Source organism: Apodemus sylvaticus, chromosome 8 (assembly GCF_947179515.1).
Source record: "Apodemus sylvaticus chromosome 8, mApoSyl1.1, whole genome shotgun sequence".
Taxonomy (NCBI): domain Eukaryota; kingdom Metazoa; phylum Chordata; class Mammalia; order Rodentia; family Muridae; genus Apodemus; species Apodemus sylvaticus.
Window position 1 is genome coordinate 72,331,388 of NC_067479.1, and position 21,758 is coordinate 72,353,145.

A 21,758-nucleotide genomic window follows, 5' to 3' on the forward strand; every position below is an offset into this window, starting at 1 on the left:
TTAGGTCACATCGTAATCAGCACACGTGGATTTCATCTTCTGAATCCAGGGTCTTCCCTTGTCTTGGCTGTTGTTAAGCAAGAAAAACCTTGCTCGCAGAGACCCCTGCTATCCCTGAGTGAGAGGATGTTTTCTCTCACAGAATTTGGCCTTTTAAGGGGACACCATCGAATCCCACTTACTTCAACTCACCAATGTCTGCCTCTCTCTCACAGTCAAGCTGCTAGGGTGGGTAGAATATTCATAGGGAGGGGCAGGCTCCTTCTTCCGGATCTGTGCTTGTGTGGACAGGAAAGGGAAACCCCGTTCAACTGTTCTGCAGTTTCCCTGGTGTGTCTCATTAAGGCCTGAGACCTGTAGCAACGGTAGGAAGGGGCACTATCCCTTATCTTCTGGGAGGTAATTACCAAGCCTTGCAGCATCTTGTCTGCTACGAGTCTGGCTTGAGCTTTGAGGCAGCCAGGTGGTAACTGTTAAGTCCAAAGGAAACCCCAATTCCCCAAACTCCAAAGGCAATTTGAATATCCAGAACCGAGTTCAACCTAGGCTATAGGAGGATTCTGGTGGTTAGATTAAAACCACCTTGGGCACCTGTCAAACCAGGTCCGGTCTGCCAAAAGGAGTCACCTCCCTTACCGCCAGCAGAAGGGACCCGTGGTGCCTATGAGCACATCAAAGTGTATGCCGGCCTCCAGGCACCAGTGCCTGTCAGTCGTTTCAAAGTCCACGCTGGTGCTGCCTCTCATGTTCTAGTCTCTGTCCAGCTGCTCTTCTCCCTTCCTCTGCAGATGGCCCTGTCGGACCCTGAAAGGCAGTCTGTGTTCTGGCTGAGCCAGGTTTGAACCCCAGCGACCCAGTGGATTTAATCCACGAGGGACAGAAGGCTATTTGCCGATGCTCCCAAACACCAGCCTGACACCACGAGGCCCCTCATTTTCAAAATTCTGTAGCTATCAGTCATGTAGGGCCACGCCCCAGGCCCCTAGTAGTCTGGCTGGACTCCACCCCCTCAGTTACCTGGCAACAGTCAGGTAGCCCCGCCCACTATAAAAGGATGCTTGGCCCCTCCCTCTCTTGCCCTCTTCTCTTCTCTTCTCTTCTTCTCTTCTCTTCTTCTCTTCTCTTCTTTCTTCTCTTGCTCTCTTCTCTTCTCTTTCTCTTTCCCCCCCCTTTCCACATGGCCATGGCGGCTTTTCTTTTCTCTGCTTCCCCTCTCTCACTCTATTCTTCTACAATAAAGCTTTAAAATCATGGGCTGTCTCCTTTCTTTCTTTCTTTCTTTCTTTCTTTCTTTCTTTCTTTCTTTCTTTCTTTCTTTCTTTTCTTTCTTTTTTCAGATGTCACATAATGTAATTTAATGGTAAAATTCTTGACAACACAATGCATATCTGACACATCTTCTATTCAAGCCTCTATCCAGGCACCTGCAACAGAGGTAGCTGTTAGGCAAATTTCTACAATTTTAACTTAAATGGTAACTCTAAACCCGCTGTGCTGGAGCAGTGGAACAGACCTCTCAGCGTTTCCAGCCACCAGACCAGACCAAGGACTGGCACCCCCTCCCCGCTCTGGGCCAGGTCTCCTCCACAGGTACCCAGTCCCACATGGCCCTAGCCAAGTCTAGTCTACTGACCATATTTGTTATGGGATACCTGAAAGAAAAACTCCCAAGAAGTCTGAATAAGTCAGATGGAGTCTTTATTAACTGCTGATGGGACGGTACCAAGCACATTAGTGGGAAGCTGGAAATCAGTCTGGCGGCTCCTCAGAAAACTGGGCATGGCACTTCCGGAGGACCCTGCTATACCACTTCTGGGCATATACCCAGAGGATTCCCCAGCATGCAATAAGGATACATGCTCCACTATGTTCATAGCAGCCCTATTTGTAGTAGCCAGAAGCTGGAAACAACCCAGGTATCCCTCAACAGAGGAATGGATACAAAAAATGTGGAATATTTACACAATGGAGTACTATTCAGCCATTAGAAACAACGAATTCATGAAATTCTTAGACAAATGGATGGAGCTGGAGAACATCATAGTAAGTGAGGTAACTCAGTCTCAAAAGATGGTATGCACTCACTGATAAGTGGATAATAACCTAGAAACTTGGAATACCCAAGAAATAATCCACATATTAAATGATATCCAAAAAGAACAGAGGAGTGGCCCCTGGTTCTGGAAAGACTCAATGCAACAGTATAGGGGAATACCAGAACAGGGAAGTGGGAAGGAGTTGATGGAGGAACAGGGGGAGGGAAGAGGGCTTATGGGACTTGCGGGGAGTGGGGACCCAGAAAATGGGAAATCATTTGAAATGTAAATAAAGAATACATCGAATAAAAAAAACAAAACAACAACAAAAACAAAAACAAAAACAAAACCACAGTCTTGACGTATGCAGAAAGCAAGTGTTGTTTGTAGAAGTGGAGAGAGAACAGTTAACTGGCTGGGCAGTTTAACCTTTAGCTCAGGGTTTCATTGTATAGGAAGTTAGGGCTGGTCCAGAATCCAGTGTTACCCAAGATAGCTTTAGCACCGTGAGTTATCTTAGAAATATATCCAGTCTACTTCTCTCTCTCTGTTCTGGGCTCTTCCAAGCCCCTGGCTGCTCTCTTTCTCACATTTACAATAAAACCTTAACCATACTACAGAGCGGTCAGGCCCTCAGTTTCTTTATGACAGTCCCCTCGCATGTGGTCACGCTGTGACTTAGGGTGGGACTTTGGGGCACAGGGTGTCAGCACAATCTTCCCATGGGCTGGAAACTGATCAGCCACATGGATGGTAAATAAATCAGCTTTGTGAGGCTATGACAAAAAAAAATCCAAAGAAATAAACATAACAGAAGAAAGGTTTGTTTTAGCTCAGGTTAAGTGGTTTAATGGTTGGCTGCCTCTACTGTGCGTGTCTGTGGGGAACAAAAAGAATATCATTGGCAGAGACTGTGGTGGATCAAAGCTGCGGAGAGGGGGAGGGGGGCAGGCAGGGAAGGGGAGGGAGGAGGAGGGAGAGGAGGATCATCTTGGCCCCATTTCCTGGTGGCACCTCACATTCAGTTATGAAATCATCAATGGGTCAATTCACCTTTTTATGATGTTTAGACCCTTCATGATCTAAATAGAATTCAGCAATGCCACTAATTTCAGACCAAATCTTCAACCCATGAATTTGGGGGTAGGGAGGGACATAATCCAGACCCAAATCATGACAGATAGTTAAGTATGCTGACATGGCCGGATGGTAGCAATGACTCTAGAACCAAAGACAGAGAGGGCTTCCCTGGCTGGCAACACTCTAGATGAATTCTCCTGCCACTGTGCAAGAAAAATAGTACCTTCACCTGTGGACTGAGAGTGAGAAGCTCCACTCGCCTCCTCTCTGGTCTCTGCCCTGCGGGCCCTTTCCCACGGCTGATTTTAACCCGTGCCTCTGCCTTAGCCAGCTGTCGCTGTGAGCAGCAGGGCTCCGAGTTCCGTGAATCTTTCCAGTTGAAGTGAGAGTGGTCGGGGCTCTCTAAGCTTGTCGTGGGTGTCAGGAGTGAAGGCCACGTTGTTATGGGTGATTTCCCAACTTCATCGCTGCTTTCTGAAGCTCTTGGTGGCTGTCTGCTTTCCCACATTGTGGAGCTATGGTCATTATCACAGGGTAAAGTCACCATGGAGTTCTGAAGTGGTGGAGAGTAGGTACGGGAGTTTAGACGTGGCAGAAATGAAGATGTTCTAAAGATGCGGAAGCTGGCTATCAGACTATTGGAACAATGGGCTCCAGCGACCACACGCTGGGTGGCACTGCCAGAGGGCGAACTTGAGTCCAGGAAGAGATTTCACATTAATCTCACAATTTGGCAGACCATCTTATAGGATGAGACTGAAGCCCAGATAATGATGGGTCAATGATCTGAGAGACCGTAGCTGCACAGGGATTGCTTAGATGTGCGTATCCTAGGGCATCTATTTGATCACATTCAGGACCCTGGACTTGGGAGCAGGTGGGTCTCTTTGTCTCTCTTCCAAATGTAGCCACAGTGAATAAATATCCCTTTTCTGCTTCCCATTTTCCCCTTTTGTTAAAAATAGATTTTTTTCTCATAATATATGAGATTATGCCCCCCCCCCCTTCTCAGTTCCTTCTTCCCTCTCCTTCCATCCGGATTTACCCTGTCTTCTATCTCTCATTAGGAAACAAACTGGCAGGGCTGCAGAGATGGCTCTGTGGTTAAGAACACTGTTTGCTCTTTCAGAGGTCCTGAGTTCAATTCCCAGCCACCGCAGGGAGGCTCACAACCATCTACACTGGGATCTGATGCCCTCTTCTGGCCTGCAGGTGTACATGCAGATAGAGCACTCCGATACATAAAAAAGTCTTAAAAAAAGAGAAAATAAACAGGTCTAAGGGATAATAATAAGATATAACAAAATAAAGTTTAATAAGATTAAAAAAAAAAACCTATCACAAAGTGTTGGACAAGACAAAAGAAGTAAAAGATCTCCAGAGAAGGCGGGAGAGCCGGAGGGGGCTTCCGCTGTTAACTCGGCCCTTTAAACTGGTGTACTGAAGGGTGGCTGGATCTGACTGGGACACAAGCTGTGACCCATCCAAGTTTTAAAACGAAAGGAAGCTATGAGGTGGACCCTGACGGCAGGCCACCCTGTCCGCAGGCCACGCTGACGGCGGGCCACCCTGTCCGCAGGCCACCCTGACGGCGGGCCACATTCAGATTTCAGCTGACCCAGCTATGGCCGTCAGCCTTACCAACATCGTCAAAGAGACACCTGCTGGAACAGACCATAGTATGCCTGGCATTTTTTTTGGCCACCAAGAAGTTTGCCTGCACTAGCTCACAGTAGAAAGCGTGAGCCAAGAACGGAACTCAGTTGTTCCATGCTTGTGTGGCATATACAAAACCCTGGGGCTCAGCGACCGGAACTTCGCAACCTTTGCAAGATTCGATGTGCCTAGAGTCTCAGGAGGTGGGGTTTGGAGGATTAGAAGTTCAGGTTAATTCTCTTCTGCGCGGTGAATGTGAGGCCCTGGGACTCCATTAGACCTTGTCAAAACCAAGCCAGAACAGAATAAAGGGATCCTAGAAAACGGAGGCCAGAGACACTGGGGGAAAGGCTTACAGGGCACAGTCCACGGAGGCCCCCTGAGGAAGCGAAGGAGGACCTTGAGGGACACTACTTGCCTGCCTGCCTCCCTGCTCGTAATTACCCCGAACCAACTGTGTAGGGGTGGCACTGCTCCCGGCTGGACCTTCCACATTAGTCACCAGTCATGACAATGCCCCACAGACAAGTCCACAGGCCAATCTGACGGTGGCAGCGCCTCAGGTCAAATTTCCTTTCCCCAGCGGTCTTTAGTTTGTGTTAAGTTGGCAAAAACTAACTTGCACACAGCATATGTTTGCACTGATCAGGAATCACAGCTCATTATTCAACAACTACAGTTAGCTATCGCCTTCCAGATAGAAGCAAGGTCGTTGTTTTCAGGGACAATTAACTTAGAATATGGAAGTAGTTTATGCCAAGAAGGAGGGTTGTTGTCTTTCAACAAATGTTGCTGTGGTTTGTGCTTTGTTTCACAAAGGGTTATATCCTGGAGGCTGAGGCCCCTTGGTGACAGACTGAGGGGGTGGGGCCTTTAGGAAGTAGCTCTTAATGAAGGCAATTAGGTCATAAGGCCTCTATTTCCATAGGTGGAAAACTCTCTTGGAAGAGGGTTAGGTCTTTTGGGACTGGATTAAGTCCCTCAGAATCGAGCTCTTTTAAAGTGGGTTTACCTTTCTCAGCTCTCTCTCTCTCTCTCTCTCTCTCTCTCTCTCTCTCTCTCTCTCATCTCTCTCTCATTTCTCTACACATGCACTTTTTAGCATTTCCTGCCCTGTGGTGACATAGCAAAGGGGGCTTTCACTTCCAGGTTCCATTTTACTGGTATTTTTCTGTCACTAGAAGCCCAATTTCTTCAGGTATTTTGTCATACTCACTCAAAATGAGCTAAGACAAATGACCTCCGCAGATATAGGTGGCCGGTCAGAATATTTTCCATAGATTATGCTCCTCACCCTGTCATGGTAAACACTGAGATTAAGGATGGCACTTTTCATGATGCTGCAGAATTGAACTCTAGTAAGAGAAGCCCTGTCAGATGTATTATCTGAGGTAGCCCAGATGGTCTTAGAAGGGATGTGAAGAAAATGACTGTGATTCAAAGATGGGAAAATCCAAGGGGTGTGTCCTAATGAAGTAGAGATCTTTAAATGGTTGTTGCTAAGTGGATGGATAAAGCTGCCAGTGAAACAAAAGATTACTATAACGAAGTAAGAAGTTGGGTTGACCAATGGGAAACCCTGGTGGCTCCCCAGTGATAAAATTGCTTAAGAAACTCTATTTGCTCCCATCTAGAGTGATTAGAAGCACAGAGAACAATGATGATGAATCACCTACCCACTCATAGATGGTAATGGCCTCCAGGGTGCGATGGCCCGAGCCTTCTGGCACTCTTCTCCCCCAAGGTCCCACTCAAGGTGTTTGTGCACACAATGGCAGGGTGGATAAAAGACTTCTGGGAGACCTTGGAAAGGTACCCAATGCACTCTGGTTCCAAAGCCTGTTGGTAAAATCCTCACAGGGACATGATTAGCTTGGGAATGTAGGGCATACAGTGGCTCACAAGACTGTGGTAGAAATCTGGCTGAGAGACGGAATGTCTGAAAGAACTTTGTGTGTCTCCTTTACCTGAATGCTGTAGCCTGGGTAGTATTATGACTGAGGAACACTTTTTTTTTTTTTTGAGTACTGTAAACCAAAATGCATCAGTGCCAGGCCAGTGTTGACTGGATATGCTACAGGGATTGCTAGTTCTGCTTATGTTCATGTGGCTTAATTTGAAACAGTATAGGTTATCCAGTGTACAAGAAGAAATCACTGACATGCTAGACATAGAAGTGCTGATGTCAATAATTCTTTGTAAGAGAGTCCAGCCCCGTGACCTGCGAATAAAGGGAGAGTTTATGTAGCGTAAGGGAGAACCGAGGCTTGACTAAAGCAGTGTCACCCACAGCCGCAGTAGTCCCGATAGAGTGCAACAGAGCACCAAGTGTGGCAGAGACCCACGGTGCCCTCTCACTGATCCGGCACTCTTCTTTCCACTTTGATCCTGATAGCTGCAGTGTGTATGCATGTAGAAAGCTTCCCAATTTACATTTCCTGTTCAGACTGGTAGAACTCACAGCTGTCGTCGTCGTCGTCGTCAGGGGAGATTGGGATTTATTCAAGGTTTTAGTGTGATGGTGTGTAGTAATGCTTGGTTGTAAGGTGCCCTCTGCCCCAGAAGACTCAGGTATGAAGGCTTGATTTTTAGCTGGTGACGCTGCTGACAGGAGATTATCATGAGGGGGAACTCCTAGCTGAATGGGGTCATGAAGGTGTGGGACATAGTTTGAGGGGGCATGTCACTTCAGTGTGACTTTAAAGGTTATATATTGTCCCCTGACTCCTATTCACTGCCTTCACCCAGGCCACAGTCAAGTGAGTGATCAACTTTGTATTCTGCATGAAAAGCTCCATTTCATAGAAGACTCTATGGTGATAGGGCCAAGTTACCATGGACTGAAACCAGGAGCCAAAACAAATTCTTCCTCCTTTAATCCCCCCATTAAGTTGATTTCCTCAGGTATCTTTTTCACAGTATTGAGACACTAACACAGTGTCTTTTTTTTTTTAAGACAGCATTTCCTGTAGTCTAGGGTGGCCTTGAACTTGTTGTGTACCAAATACTGTAATGATGACATCATGAAAATATTTTAAAGCAGAAAACAAGTGAGAATTTATCATGTAAGAGTGTCACAGGTGACCAACTGAGGCTGGTGGATAAAGCTAGGATAACTCCAGAGGCAGGGTCAAATCCTAGAATTCTTAGGATATCTTGCATAAGAGACACCTATAACATTACACAGTCAACTGAAGCAAGTCATAGTCTCATTTTTTTAAATTATTCTCTCATACAATCCATCTCAATGACAGCCTTCCCTCCCTCCACTACCCTCACCCCATGTCACCCCGCCCTCAGATCCATTGCTCCTCCATTTCCCTTCAGTAAAGAACAGGCCACTCAGGGATAACAACTGAACACAGCATAACAAGGGTCCCACAGGTAGACAAAAGAATCAGAGACAGCCTCGCTCTCCCTGTTCGGAGTCCCACAGATCCCTCACAATAAACAACTACCATGTATATGCAGAGGACCTGCAGCAGACTCTATGTGAGCCCCTATGAGCCTCACTTAGTTGATTCTGTGGGCTGTGTTCTCCTGGAGTCCTCCACACCTCTGGCTTCTATAATCCTCTCTGCTCCTCTTCTTCCGGGTTCCCCGTGAGCTGAAGTAATTCATATTCTCCTTCTAAACAAAAACCATGTTTGGCTGACCTATCTGGATTTTGAAGGATGCCTATTTCTCATTGGAAATATCACAGGCACTATTTATAAAATAACTTCCAAAAATGAATATTTTTGAGTAGGTTAAAAAAATCAGGATGTGTTGAATTAAAAAAAAGTAATCTCTCTTGGTTCTTTTGGGCCTTTAGAGCTATACTCACTCGTAAATGACTTTGGAAGTGTTTATAATGCTTAATTATGTAGACTAGAGACTGTTGCAAAAGCTGATGGGTGCCGCCCAGAGATGACTTGATGGGATTTGGTTCTGGAACATTCTGGGATAGTATGGTAAGACACAGCACTTGAGAGTCATTTACTAGATTGCTGAATAAAAGTGAAGACGTGACTGCTCCTCGGGATGGTTGAGAAGGTTTTTATTGTAGGTATGAGGGAGATAACAGCCAGAGACATCTGGAAGAGTCCAGAACACACACAGAGAGAGGGGTGGGTTGGACATGACCAGCAGACTAGACTGAGCCATAAGAGGAGGAGGGGTGGGAGGAGGGGGGAAAGAAAGAGGGATGAGGAGATGGAGAGGGACCAAGAATTATCCAGAAATCAGAAGCTAGGGGGAGGGAAACAAAGCTCAGGGGCTGGAGAGGGTGGGGTGGGGGAGGGCGGTGGAGAGTGCTGAGAGGAGCCAAGACTCTGTAACAGGTACTTGGATGTTGAGAGAGCCCGTTGACCAGTGTTTGATGTTTTAGTAGGTACTTCAGTTAGCCATTTGTCCTGAGTTTCTTTGGGATCTAACACTTGCTATTGGTCATTAATGGAGGCAGTCTATATGATGGAGGGGACATAAAACCTTCTGCAACTGGAAATGCTCAGCCTTGGCTTATTTGGGAGAAACACTCTGGTAAAGAAGGGAGTGCCCGAAAGGGCACAGAAATAAAATAGAAATATTTATCCAGGGACATGTTATCGGGTGAATGCAAAGAGGCACATCATATAAACAAATGGCTTCTTTCTAATGGCATTGAATCGGGGTCCCTTGAGCAGCTAGTGGGTTCTACTGCCATCCACACCTGGTCTGCTAGCAGAAGCTGCTGATTTATGGCTAGATTCCACAGTGGATGGGCAACATCTGGTCAGGCAAGTGGAAGGCTCTGATGGAAGAAGCTCAGTGGTCAGCCTAGCGGCCTGGGCTGCAGGCAGGTTTCCTTGCAGCGATGGGGCAGTTGAACTATAATGAAACGCCCTGGTGTGTGATAAAACACTCAGACCAAAAGCAACTCGGGAAAGGGCTTATTTGGCCTTATAGTCCCTTAGCTAGACTGAAAATTAGAAAGAAAATTTCTTCCAATCTAAATCTCTCTTGAAACCTTGGTGGGAAAAGTAGACTATAGGATTTATATTACCAATATGCTCAATTTTACCAATGTTACAATCAAATATATTCTTTGCTGAACTGCTTCAGAAGACCAGGTAATCATGACAGCTACCTTCTGCAATGTCCCCAGAAGGGACCAGTCTTCCTCATGTCTTGGGAGCACTGCTCACTGGTACAGTTAGAAGTTCACTTGAAAAGAGAGTCAAGACAGTCCCTGCTCAATGTCCCTGCTTAATAGGCAGGAGACTGTCCTCCCCTGGGATGCTGTGACCCTCTGCCATCTCTTCATTTACATTTTTTGTCTGACATTCCATGAGATTTAGTCTTACAGCAAACTCCCTAGTCCTTTGGCTTTTGCAATCTTTCTGTCCCTTCTTCTGCTGTGTTCCCGGATCCGTAGGCACAGTTGTATTGTAGATGTGTCCTTTGGGAAAGGGACCCACACTCTTTATTTTGATTGGTTATGGGTTTCTGCAGTGGTCTCCATTCGTTGCAGAGAGAGGTTTCCTTGATGAGTGGTGGGGATCACACTTATCTGTGTTTATAAGAATGTGTAAGCATTTAGAATACACTAAAGATGAAATCTCACCAACATGACAAGCTAAACACAAGCTGAACCAGAACAACACCAACAGATGTGCCAGGAAAGCCCAGGAAGCCTCAACTCTAGGCACAGAACTACAGGCAGCTAAGGAATGCTAAGGAGAGCAGGAGAAACAGTCTTCCCCAGGGAAGAGCACACTAATCAGTTATTAAACACCAATGTTCAGCCACAAAAACATGCATACAAGTAACACTACATGGACTGAGCAGGTTGTACTTGGGAATATATATGTGTTTATATGTACAAAAATGCATGTAACAACAGTTAATAAAGAGGTCATGACTTTGAAAGAGATTAAGGGACAGTTTTCAGATTAGAAAGGTATGTGATGCAATTATAATTTCAAAAAATAAAAGAAATAATTAGAAAGATTCTTTGTTCTAAGATGAGTTGAGGTAAAGACAGGGTAGAAACTGTGGGAGTAGCCAATCAATGACTGGCAGAGTGTGAGACCCACGTCATGAGAGGGAGCCCACCCACCACTGCCTGGCGGGCCAGGATCCAGAGGCTGGATAGCCCAGAGACCTAGGATGGAAAAGGATTCCTAATGATACTCTGCTATACTTATATAATAGTGCCTAGCCCAAGTGTCATTAAAGAGGCTTCTCCCAGCAACAGAATTAGAGGAAGAGACCCACAGCCAAACATTAGGCAGAACTCGGGGAATGGTGCAGGAGGATTGTAGGAGTCAGAGGAGTCAAGGACACCACAAGAAAATGAACAAAATCAAATAGAGTTCATAGGGGCTCCCAGAGACTGAATTAAAAACCAGGGAGCCTGCATGGGGCTGACCTAGGCCCTCAGCACAGAGGGGGTGGGATGGGGTGGGGTGGGGTGGGGTGGGGTGGGGTGGGCATGGGGCTGTCTCCGACTTCTTTTTGCCTGCTTTGGGATTCTTTTCCTCCTACTGGGTTGCCTTGTCCAGCTTTAATATGAGGGGAACCTAGTTGTATAGCAACTTAATGTGCCCTGTTTTGTTGATAACCGTGGGAAGCCTGCTCTTTTCTGAAGAGAAATGGAAGATGAGTAGATGAGTGGTGGAGGTGGAGGCCGAGGAGGGACTGGGAGAAGAGGAGGAAGAGAAACTCCGGTCAGGATGTAGAAAGAAAGGACAGAGAGAAGGCAAGCAAGCAAATATATTTACCTACATGTTAAGTGTGAATAAACTGTATTTATGTATTTCTCAATACGTATATGTAGCTGATATTTGCCTTTCTTCTTGTTTCCTTTGAGCATGACTACTAACAATCTACAGTCAACTTCCCTGAATAACTACCAACCACCAACCCTTCGCCTAGCGGGGATCTAACATTTATACAACCTCTGATAAGTTCCCAGAATTCTAAAGGTCACACAATCGCTGAAACTTCCTGCAGCTGGCAAAACCACGCCTCTGCTAGAGCACAAGGAAATCATAGTCAGCTGCTGTGAACAGTCTGAAGCAGCACCATATCCCTACGCCTGGGTTTAAAATGAAAGCACATTCTTATAATACTTCTGTGTTTTTAAAGAAACCAAAATTCCAAAATCATCGCTACATGAGTAAGTAAATGTGTGTACACACACACGCACACACACACACACATCAATGTGTTTCTTCCAGTTGCTTCATTGTCTCCTCTCCCTCCTCACCCAAACACTCCAGTTACACCCCAAGAAAATCACTTAAGCTTTTGAGCCACAAAATAAAATTTAAAACATCTATTCCCAGGAGCCATAAAGGAACAGATTGATAAATTTGACTGTGTAAAAATTTAAAACTTCTGTTTGGAAAAAGACAAGACAGGCTGTGAAAGTGTAACTGTGGAACATATGATAGAATGGCTAATTGCCTTGATTTGCAAACGAATGAGGAAATAAAACAACTCGGAGACAACAGGCATACTATCAGAACACTCAGTTCACAGGAAGGATACAAACGGCCTGCAAAATAATGGAAATATACCCTGTCTCACTCTTACTTTAAAACATCAGCAAGATACAATCTTTCAACTGTATATTGTGCTGCTGAAAAAGAAATACGAAAGCTTTTCCCAGCCAGTGCTTACAAGAGCACGGCACATGTGCACTTTGAGAGGTTCTTGGAAAGGTGACTTGACAATATCTATCACAAATTTAAATGAGTGAGTGGGGTGTATATTCTGACACTTTTGACTTAGAAATCTTCCTACTTAGGATTTGTGAATAATGCTAATGTTTCCTGTAAGTTTATGTGCAAGAATACTGACAGAGATATTGTTTAGTACCAAACTGTAATTTTATTTTTATTTATGTATGTGGATGTACATGCAGGTGCTGGGAACTGAACTCAGGTCCTCTGGAAGGCCAGCGAGTGCTCTTAACCACTGAGCCATTTTTCCAGCCCCAGCAGTAGTAAACAATTTAATTTAAAAAACACATTGCTTTTTAGCAAACTCCTTGAAAAGCAAACAAAGATTTATTGGTAACAAAACTTAAATAGAGTGAATAAAATACAGTATCTGCATAAAGGAGAGGTAGATTTGTAGAGAGGGAGATGTCCAAAGCATATTAGGAATCAAAGAGAATCATGTATAAAACAACACGACAGAAATAAATACTACATGTTCACACACACAAACACACACACACACACACCATATTTTTTGGGGAATGTGCAACACACATTAACAGTCATTGCTGTAAAAAGAAAACCTGTGGAAGAAGTTGCTTTAATTTTTGTTTTAAGCTTCGTTCTCTTTAACCTTTTCTTCTTCTTTTGGACGTAGGGGATCAAGTGAAATACAGTCTTCGGTTTACAGCATCTCTCGCTGACATAGATGGCCTCAACTCCGTTCCCCATTTACTTAATTTTTTTTATCATTTCTTTGAGAATTTCATATGCATTTCGACCACACCCAGCCAGCTCTTCCCAGATCTTCCCCTCCCTGTACTCACCCAACTTTGTGTTCCTTAAAAAAATATCCATCAACTCTTGGATGTGTGGCCTTTCTTTAGAAAGACATTCATGTCGTATATGTCAGGAAAGATATTAAACCACAGTATTTGCCAGTACTTTATTACTTTTACCTTGAGTCTTTCCTTTCTAGAGATTTCTTTGTATACTTTCATAGACAGAGATTCAATTTATTTTTTCTCTCTAGTGGAAAAGTTTCCAAAAACTATTCCAAACCAATGCATTCTTCTGTTATTAGATTAGGCTGTACTATTTATTGTATATTAAATTATAATATACGAGCATGAGTGGTTTCTAAGTTCTTTATTCTATAATATTTATAGTATAATTTAAAATTTTTATTTTTATCATGAGATAAAACACAGAGAAAGATGCATAAAGACATAGATACCCCTGAAGGGTTTTTTTTTTTTGTTTGTTTGTTTGTTTGGTTTTTTTTTTTTTTTTGTAGCCCTGGCTGTCCTGGAACTCACTCTGTAGACCAGGCTAGTCTTGAACTCAGAAATCTGCCTGTCTTTGCCTCCCAAGTGCTGGGATTAAAGGTGTGCACCACCACTGCCTGGCACCCCTGAAGGTTTTAAAATGGCCTCTGGAGGGAAGAGAGATGTCTCAGGAGCTACGGGCATTTACTTATTTTGCTGAGAACCTGGGTCTGGTTCTCAGAATCCACACAGTGTCTCTGGGACCCCTGTAATATAGGGGATTCTATATTATTTTCTGTTCTCCCATAGGTACCTGTGTGCACATGATGCACATAAATTCTTTCAGATTCAAATACACATAAAGAAATTAAATCTTAAAGAAATACATAATGATCATCTTATCACTATCATCAGGCTAAGAAATTATACACAACACAGCCAATTACCTGGAAACCTATGCTTTCTGGGTTTATAAGTCTAAAATCATTATAGCTTCTTACTATATTTAAAGTAACCACTCTTGCAAAATAGCTGTACTTTGCCAAATTTGACAATTATTGTCTACTTAAAATACTCTATGAAATACACATCAATAAGCCCTAAATTTTAGTTTGGTTTGTCTTTTCACTTTATTTAGAGAGATTGTGTAATGGGCATCCTTTATTGCCTGACTCATTTTATTCAACATTATTTTGTGTTTCATTTTAAAAATAGTTTTCTGTGGTAAAGATCAATCTCTGACAAGTTGCTTAGCATTTTGCGGTGTGACCTTAATCTCTTTCCATTGGGAGAAGTGATGTTTCCTGTTCCAGAATCTGAGCTGGCACAGTGGCTTACATGGGTCAGTAGGATGTACCAAAGGGAACCATGTGTCAATTGAGAGCTTAGGCTGCTGGTAGCTTTGTGTGTTCTAAATCCTGGGATCCTGAGTCTGTCTTGTGGGCAAGCCTGGGCTACACAGGTGGAGAGCAACATTCATGGGTCTGAGCTGAATTGGCCTGGATGTCTAAGCCGAGGCCTTAGGGAGGTCAGGATCAGCGAGCTGACTCATCGCTGTGAGGCAGCCGTGGTTCAGACCAGAACACCCCATCTGAGCTCAGATTGAATTGTTACCCCATAGGCTTCTGCCTTTGTAAAGTCACTAAGTTTGGGGTGATGCATCACATAGAAACAGTGTTGTTGTGTTGTTGATAGATTTTGAGTTGGTGTCTGTGAATTGTTCTGCTGTAAATGTTCTCCTGACCCTTAGTTCACAGGGGCTGCAGTTCTGTTGGGCTGGAATTTCTAGCTCATTGAATGTTAACATCATTGGCTTTCATATTGGTGACTCTTTTCAAGGGTTGTATGACAGCAGATGAGAGTTCACACTGCTTTAGGTTCTGTGTCAACACATGAAACTGGTGAAGCATAAAAAGGTTGTCCTTGGAGATCAGAAACAAGACAAAGGTATCTTAGTGCTCACCTTTCCAACACTGAACTGGAGATCCAGTCTGATGTCATAAAGCAAGGGAATGAAAACAAGGTATAAATACTGGGCAAGAAGAAATGTTATGGTTTGTGGATTATCTGATGATTTAGACATATGAAAATCTAAAGATCTATAGGTAAATTATTAACTCTAATAAGGTTGCCATAACAACTGAACATGTAAAAATCATTTTCAGGATAGTATATTAGCATCAAGGAGACAGGAAAAAATTTAAAGGAGAGATATTATTAACCATCCCATAAGCTCCAAAGAAAGTAAACCAAAATATATGAGACCTTTGTGGCTACTTAAAATTGTTAAAAAATAACTCAGAGATATATCAAATCTATGGTTATAGAATCAATCTTATTGGTTTTGGAGACAATGAAATCTTGACATATGCATCTGTAGAATGGTTTCAAATAAGAAATGCACTATAATTGTGTCTAAACCTATGAATGCAATATTTATCTTAGCCTTGACTGATTTCTAGATTTCATTTTTGTTTTTGTTTCATAGAACCTTGCTTTTCATACATACAAAGATTCCAATGTATTCCAAAGACCAGAAGCTCCCTAGGAATTTCCTGGAACCCCAGCACCAGACTGGGACAGCTGAGACATCCAGTCTTCTGTACTGAACAACAACTGGATTCTTGGCCTTTCTGTCAGGAGGTAGCCATTATCAGACTACTCAGACTACAACCTGTAAGTCATTCCAACACACTCACACACACACACACACACACACACACACACACGATATAAAGGTATCACAATGCTCATCTTTTCAACACTGAACTGGAGGTCTGATCTGACGTTGTAAGTCAAGGGAATGAACACAAGGTATAAACAAATAAACAAATAAATAGATAAGTAAATAAATAAATACATTTCTATATCTGAATATATATGTATTCATATGTAGATATGAATATATATTCATTCTATATTCTCTCTCTTCTTCCATATCCACACTCACTCCATCAGTTCTGTTCCTTAAAGAACCATGACTAATACACATTGAAAAATAATTCCTGTCCCCTCCAAATATCCCCCTAGTAACTTCTAGGCCTACACCTTGGTCATGTCTAAGAATGATCTAATTGGGGAGACACTGGTCATTGAATAGAATCATTCTTTCAGTGCTTGGTTAATGATATAGAACAAAGGTGGGAACTGGGAGACTTACTGAGGGTGAATATTGAACAGCCAAACTGTTGGGATACACAGCTGAATTTTACAACTGCACATGGATACTTGGAGACAAATGACCCCTGGAAGCCTAGAATAAAAAATAGTGGACGATAAGTAAGATGGAGATGCTCTAACATCTTGGCAGAGTGTGAACATGTGGTGAGAAGAATCACAGAGCTAGGCATGGGGGCGCTTACCTGTAATTCCAACAGTTAGGATGTGGAGTTAGGGGGATTTTGAGTTCTGGTCCAGCTTGGGCTACATAGAAATAATAGTATGCAGTGAGACTATGCTAGTGATAGAAACCTGGCATCCCAGAGAAGATGTCAGGTGCTGTTCTTCAAGATGAGTGGTTTTCTTTGCAGCAATAGCTTTTCTATGGAGCTGTAAGCCCCATAGGCACAATGCTTAGGCCTTGTGGGCCAAGCTTTATGGTCAGATAGACTGATCCGAAAGAATTTCAGAATAATGATGCCTAATTAGGAGAGGAAAAAGTAGAGTAGTCATAATTACCAAAAAGTGACTCCAGAGTGCTAAGCGGCCACCTAACTTAGAAGCATCCACATATGTTCAGTTTTTGGAAGCAATCCTTGTTTATAGAAGTGAATTGTGCTTTGAGTTAATTCCCTTGATGTTGTCACGGTGTAGTCTAAAATAAACTTGATTGTCTTGACATTTCACAAAGAGATCTCACAAGTCTGTTACATTGCTGATGCTATGCTTTTTGGATCTGGTAGATTAGAAAGTGTAAAATACAACATTTGTGTATGTGCCAGAAGGCAGGAAGTAAACATTAGGGCAAGGGCACTGAGGAACTGAAGAGAGTTTCAGACACTCAGTGGTCTGAGGTCTTCTCAGATATTCCTTTTGAGGGAAAGGCAAGGGCTGGTACCCTGGACTTCTGACCACTAAGAAAGGAGAGGGGCACTTGACAGGTAGTTCTCTTAAGAGTTTGAGGAGAAAGCAAACCCTGCTCAAGGGGGCTGAGGTGAGAAAGAGTCTGAGTCCATTTTCTGTTGTTTGAACAAAAATCCCTGATGAGTTCTGAGAGGAGAGTGGTTTATTGCAGCTCATGCTTCTGGAGGCTACAAGTCTGAGAGCGTGGCACGGGAGAGGGCTTTGTGCTCTGTACACATGTGGTAGGAAGTATCATTGCAAGCAGAATCTTCCTGACCATGCAAGCGGGCTTTATAACAACCTGCTCTCACAAGGCAGCCAGCCATTTTCGTGAGCCATTGACTACTCTGTGATTCAACACCCACTGGTCCCATCCCAGCATTGGCAAGCTGATTACACCAAAGTACACAGTGTCACCTCAATATGCATTTCAGAAGGGGTGTTAGTTGCTTTTCTGTGGCTGTGATTGTGTTGATTGATCTTGATTGTCAACGTGGCTACAACCACAATCAGCCAAAACCTAAGCAGCTGGGCACACCTGTCAGAGATTTAAAAAATTTTTTTTAATATATATATTTTGAAAGATTTATTTATTCATTTTGTGTATATGAGTACACTGTAGCTGTACAGATGGTTGTGAGCCATCATATGGTTGTAGGAATTGAGCTCAGGACTTCTGCTCACTCCAGCCCTGCTCGCTCCAGCCCAAAGATTTATTCACTTATATGTGAGTACACTGTGGCTGTCTTCAGACACACCAGAAGAGGGCATCAGATCTCATTACAGATAGTTGTGAGCCATCGTGTGGTTGCTGGGATTTGAACTCAGGAGAGCAGCCAGTGCTCAGAGCCATCTCTCCAGTCCTCTTTCTTTCTTTCTTTCTTTCTTTCTTTCTTTCTTTCTTTCTTTCTTTCTTTCTTTCTTTCTTTCTTTCTTTCTTTCTTTCTTTCTTTCTTTCTTTCTCTCTCTTTCCCTGTCTCTCTCCCTCTCTCTCTCTCTCTCCCTCTCCCTCTCCCTCTCTCTCTCCCTCCCTCCCTCCCTCCCTTCCTTCCTTCCTTCTTTCTTTTAAATATTTTCTTTATTTACATTTCAAATGTCATCCCCTTTCCAAGTCTCCCCTCCGGAACCCCCATCCCATCCCCCTCCCCTGCTTTTCTGTCACCTACCCACCCACTCCCGCCTTCCCTCCCTGGCATTCCCCTACACTGGGGCATCAAACCTCCTCAGGCCCAAGAAGTTCTCCTCCCACTTATGCCCAACAAGGCCATCCTCTGCCATATATGCGGCCAGAGCCATGGGTCCCTCCATGTTTACTCTTTGGTTGGTAGTCTAGTTCCCAGGAGCTCCGGAGGTCTGGCCTGTTGACACTGTTGCTACCCCTATGGGACTGTGAACTCCCTCAGTTCCTTTAGTCCCTTCTCCAACTCCTCCATCAGGAACCCCACACTCAGTCCAATGGTTGGCTGCAAGCATTCGCCTATCGATTGAACCATTTGAGGCGGAAAGATCCATTCAGAATCCAAATCAAGTCCTGCCCTAAATCTGGGCCATACTTTCTGGTGACAATCCACATAAAGGAGACACAAAAGGGGAAGTTTTTGTTTCTAGCCTATTTGTCCTCACTTTCCCTGGCAAGTTCATTTATTTTTGTTGCTTGGGCATTACTTTGGTGGTATTAGAACCTATTGCTTCAGGACTCCCAACATAGACCAAAGATCAGTTGAAATATCCAAGCCTTATGGACTGAACAACTGCTGTTGTTCTTGGCTTTTTGGTCAAGAGACAGCCATTGTTGGACTAGCCAGACCACAGATGTCTTAGTCAGTGTTTCTGTTCCTGCAAAAAACCATCATGACCAAGAAGCAAGTTGAGGAGTAAAGGGTTTATCAAGCTTATACTTCTATATTGCTGTTGATCACCAAAGGAGGTCAGGACTGGAACTCAAGCAGGTCAGGAAGCAGGAGCTGATGCAGAGGCCATGGAGGGATGTTCCTTACTGGCTTGCTTCCCCTCGCTTGCTCAGCTTGCTTTGCTATAGAACCCAAGACTAGGAGATGGCACCGCCCACAATGGGCCCTCCCACCTTTGATCACTAACTGAGAAAATGCCCCATGGCTGGATCTCATGGAGGTATTTCCTCACCTGGAGCTCCTTTCTCTGTGTTAACTCCAGCCTGTGTCAAGCTGACACACAGAACCAGCCAGTACAACAGCCTATGAGCCACTCTGTTGAATCCCATTTTAATATCAAAAGGCATGAGTTCATCAAAGCAAGGAGGCATGGCATCAAGGAACAGGCATAGTGATCAAAGCAGGAAGCTAAACAGCTCAATTTTAACTACAAGCTCCAAGCAGTGAGGAAGCTGAAAGCAGGCAAAACTTTTACCTCAAAGACCCCAAGTGTCATATCTTCTTCAGCAAATATGCATCTCTTAAACTTCTCCAAACATGAACATCAACTGGGACCAAGTATTCAACTATCTTAGCATAGAGCAGATGGTCTCTTTCAAGCCAGTATGGAATGGACCAACCATACTTAAATTAGAGCAAAGCCTTAATGCCAGTAGGTCTAAGATGAGTTCTGTTGTCCCTTCATGACACATTCTGGTATTTTCTTTCATGAGGCTGATGTAACTGTTGTTCTATTGAATGAATGAATTTTTGCAGTAGAGACTGGCATGAAATCTTAAGACGATACTAACATTGGTAAGCTGATTATACCAAAGTGCTTCTTAAAGAGGAGGCTCAGTAGGATTAATGAACATCTCAGGTGTTAGCTTGTCTTCCTTGTTTTAAGCATTTGACTAACACCACTATTTAAGAATGCTAGTCATGATGTGATGGTTTGAATAGGTTTGCCCCATACATTCATGTGTTTGGATGCTTGGCCATAGGGATTGGCACTGTTAGGAGGTGTGTCATTATTGGAAGAGGTGGGGCATTGTTGAGAAAGTTTGTCACTGTGTGGGTGGTAGGCTTTGAGATCTCCTATGCTTGGGTTCTGTCCAGTGAGGAAGATAGTCTCCTCCTGGTTGCCATGTGATAGTCCATACTTCTGCTGCCTGTAGATCAAGATGTAGATAGAACTCTCAACTCCTTCTCCAGCACCATGTTTGCTTGCATTCTGCCATGCTTCCTGCCATAATGACAATGGACTAAACCTCTGAAACTGTAAGTCAGACCCAATTAAATGTTTTCCTTTTTTAGAGTTGTCTTGGTCATGGTGTCTCTTCACAGCAATGAAACCCAAACTAAGACACATGGGCCCACAGGATCCACATTGTGGAAGGAGAGACCTAACTTCTGCAAGCTGTCCTCTGACTTTCACCTTTGCACAGTAGCATGTTTGTTATATACAAACAGATACACAAGCAAATAACTATAATACAAACTTTAAACAAAGGGAATGTCAGTCTCAAGACCCACATAATATTGCTTGAATTAAGTAAGCACCATGCCATGGTCATGGTCAAAAAGTGTCACAGGAACTCAAGATATCTCAAGAGCACCTTTAGCAAGGTACGTTCTGGGCAGCAACAGTTTCTGGCTGTCATGAATAAAGCATCAATGAGCATGGTTGAACAAGTGTCTTCGTGGTAGAATGGAATGCACAACCCAACTTTAAATGGGGGTGATGAGAGGTTTATAAAATGGAATCTATAATGAGCCAATAGTAAGTATGTTATGGCTTCTGGGCTACAGAATCTGTGTAGCAGCGGCTCAGTGTGGATGTAAACTAATGAACATGGCTTTAGTAATGAAAAAAAAAACAAATAAAAAAGAAAATAATCCAATTTAAAGTGTTCAGCATCCTTAGCCATCAAGGAAATGAAAATGAAAACCTACTTTAAGATTCCACCTCACCCCAGTCAGAATGGCCTCCACCAGGACTACAGATAACAATACATACTAGCATGCGTGTTGGGGAGGAAATTTATACACTGTCGGTAGAAGTGTAAACTACAATACACACTAGCATGTGTGTTGGGGAGGAAATTTATACACTGCCGGTAGAAGTGTAAATTATTATAGCCGGTTTGCAAACCAGTCTGGAAGTTTCTAAAACAACAACAACAACAACCCCAACAAACTAGCGATAGACTTGCCAAATGACCCAGCTGTAACACTCGTGGGCACACACCCATTGGACTTCATGTTCTACTACAGAGACACTCGCTCATCCGTGTCCCTTGCTGCTCTATTCATAATAGCCAGAAATGGAATCAACTTACATGTCCACGAATAAATGAATGGAAAAGAAAAAGATGGCACCTTAACACAATGAAATATTACTCAGCTGTAAAGAAAAATAAAGCATAACATTTATAGATGAATAGATGAAACTAGGAATAGGGGTAACTAGGGCCCAGGAAGACAAATATTGTATGTTCTCTCTCATGTGCAGATCCCAGGTTCAAACTTTTTTTTGCATATTTAACTTGGAGCACAAGCAGATGCCAGGAAAAATTA